Below are 3,014 nucleotides of genomic sequence, written 5' to 3'. Positions count from 1 at the left end.
ATATAGATATATATGATGTTTTTGCTTCAATAGTGCTTAATACGTGAGTATAGCTTAGTAAAATGTTGGGGTTTTTTTTAATATATATCAATTAAGCTACACATAATCTTTTGTATATCATTATCAGGATATATATATATATATATATATATATATATATAAAGTGAACGTCTCTGTCTGTCTGTCTGTCTGTCTGTGCATTTCCCTACGCAATAACTCTGTCAATTTTCAGTCTACAGACTCGAAATTTAATATGCAGGTTATTGAGATTGAGAAAATTCTTTGTAATCCGTTTTCGGCCAGAGATTTGTCTGTTAAGAGGTCTAAGTTCAATGACTTGACCTTTGAGAACTCTACCAAACTCCTCCGCCAATTTTGGGTATAAACAATTGAAATTTTAGATATAGGTTCCTTGTCCTTAATACCTTGATTTGAGCCCAAAACAATAAATGTAAAGGAGTCATAATAGGGGTCAAAATTGACCGCATTTTTTTTTTTTTTTTTTTTTTTGGTTTTGTTTTTTTGCTCAACATACACCTCCAAACACCCGGGTAACACCGGGTTGAAATGCGAGTATATATATATATATATATATATATATATATATATATATATATATATATATATATAACCAAACAAAATTTCTATAGCGCTTAAAAAATAATACACGGAAAACACCCTAATAGGCCTTTTCCCTTACAAACTCATCAGAAGTTAATCGTTGGTGTAAAACATAATTACAAAAAAAAAGCTAATTAAATTATTACCAAAAGCAAATACTCAGGGATTTAGGAGAGGAAAAAACGAATGGGAATTCGTGTAAAACAATATACATACAGTTATATAAAATAAGATGGAAGAGGTATGAGCGTTGCTTGCCTTTCCTGGGTGTTTTGATTGAGCGTAGTAAGAGTTCTTTTTTTTTACTAAAGTTTATTGTAAACTGACCTTTACCGGTCTTTATATTAATTGACGCTCATTTGTGCCTACTGCTAAGAAAATATAGCTTATTCATACATTAGTGTATAGAGCCCTTAAAATTTGTTCTTCGAACAAAATTGAACAAAACACTCTCAAATACATTTTCATTCGTAATGGTTATCCGGAGAATTTGATTAATTACACTATTAATAATCAAGTAGAAGAATACACTTCTCCTATAGCCCTCGGTCTCTCCAGTGTCCTATTTATTAAAAACTTTCTTGGATTGGAGATGCTGGTCAATGTTTGAATAGACAGAATATTATTTCTGTATCAAATTGCTTCCCGCCTGTTGGGTTACATTTGGTTTTTGGTGTAAAATCTGCATTCCCGTCACGAAGGATAGTTTACTCTTACATTACACAAATCAATGTTATTTATGAATTCAATTGCAAGTGATCGTCTGGCTATGTAGGTCAAACTTCTCTAAATTTGCTGATACGTATTAACCAACACATCCCGGCAAAACTTAGACTGGTCAAGTCGCTCTCCCTTCCTCCTCTTCAGCCTAGGAATCTGGCATTGGCCAACACCTAATCGAAAATCCAGCTTGTGCTAATGCGTACTAAATGGAGTATTTTACAATCTTACACCAGGTTTACTCTCAAAATTATTTAAAGATTTTCAATTATTTCACGTAGGCCATCTCTATCTCTATATTAAGGAATGAACTTAATCATTGGACTTGCTCAAGTATATATTTTATCGCTCCCATACCCCTTCCATCTTATTTGTACATAAAATTTTAAATAATTGTATATATATATATATATATATATATATATATATTATTTTACAGTTCTTATTGTTGAGCACTTTAAAGTTGAAATAAAAGTATGTCACTAAAGCACGCATGCGCATATCATGATGTTACAATCATTAGATCATTTTGGATGGACGTCTCGACATTTAATAATAAATGTTTAAATTTCAACTGAATTTATCGCGATTAACGTTGGCCGTGTGGTTTGTTCCTTGCTAATGGAGTCAGAGATGGCTTCGTGATCGGGCCCGAATCTCTCGACCGGCAGAATTCGTTACTCCCTGCACTGATGATTCCCGAAAGGATGAAACACTAGAAAAAAATCCATATATGCATACATAAATAAATATATAGAAAGAGGTATATGTTTACTATAACCTTATTACGTAAGAATAAACAATGTTGAATATCTGCATAAATATAATTGCACTAAATAGTTAACTAAATGCTCATCCAATCAGAAAACTGAAAAAAAATAATAGGGAATTAATTAAAATGAATGTTTAAAAGAATCTGCAAATTAGCTAGATCACTTGTCGATGAATGCAATTCTTCAACCAATATATAACAAATTTGTATTTGCTTTTTAAATAAATAAAAAAATGTGTTAGAATATGAATATCAATACACAAAAAGAAAAGAAATTTATATATATATATATATATATATATATATATATATATATATATATATATATATATATAATATCATATCATATCATAGTATGTAGTACCTATTTACTATGCCTCCCCACGGGACAGAGTTAGACACCAGGGTCGTTTTTTAACGTGGAGAAAAGGTACAAAAATAAAAATTGTCTCAGTCGTGAAGGATTTCTCCTCCACCGAAAGAGAACAAGAAATGGAAGTGCAGCATCTGAAGAACAGATACTACACTTTGATCTTGACCAAAAAAGGCTAAGAAAATTTATGTAGTAATATGATTATATAGTAATAATTTGTAAGATTGCATATCTAAAACAAAAATACGGTTATGGTTCCTGAAATTATACAAGAATTGTTCGCAATTACCCGTGGTGTAACGGATAAAGCACTAGGTGAATTCGGCCTCAAGTAACATTCTTCTGGAGATTAGAAAATTAATGTTCAGTGCGATGGATACTAAGAATGTCAATTTCTGTAAGATTTCGATTCGATCATGGATAATGAAACAAGAGTATGCTATCCCCGGGGATTAAAATAAAGGGTCCCGTTCGAAATTATGTAGAAATTTCCTGTGTTCGACACAAACATTTCTGAGTTCGACAAGA

At 31.4% G+C, this 3,014-nt stretch overlaps 1 pseudogene; it reads right to left on the bottom strand.

Annotated features, from left to right (window-relative positions):
- Nucleotides 1-2,448: 2,448 nt before the first annotated feature.
- Nucleotides 2,449-2,673, bottom strand: LOC145286770 (U2 spliceosomal RNA; annotated as a pseudogene).
- Nucleotides 2,674-3,014: the final 341 nt, after the last annotated feature.

Source organism: Euprymna scolopes, chromosome 10, assembly GCF_053919585.1.
Source record: "Euprymna scolopes isolate OS-2025 chromosome 10, ASM5391958v1, whole genome shotgun sequence".
NCBI lineage: Eukaryota > Metazoa > Mollusca > Cephalopoda > Sepiida > Sepiolidae > Euprymna > Euprymna scolopes.
The sequence above is the reverse complement of the archived record's forward strand: the minus strand, read 5'-3'. Positions and strand labels throughout refer to the sequence as shown.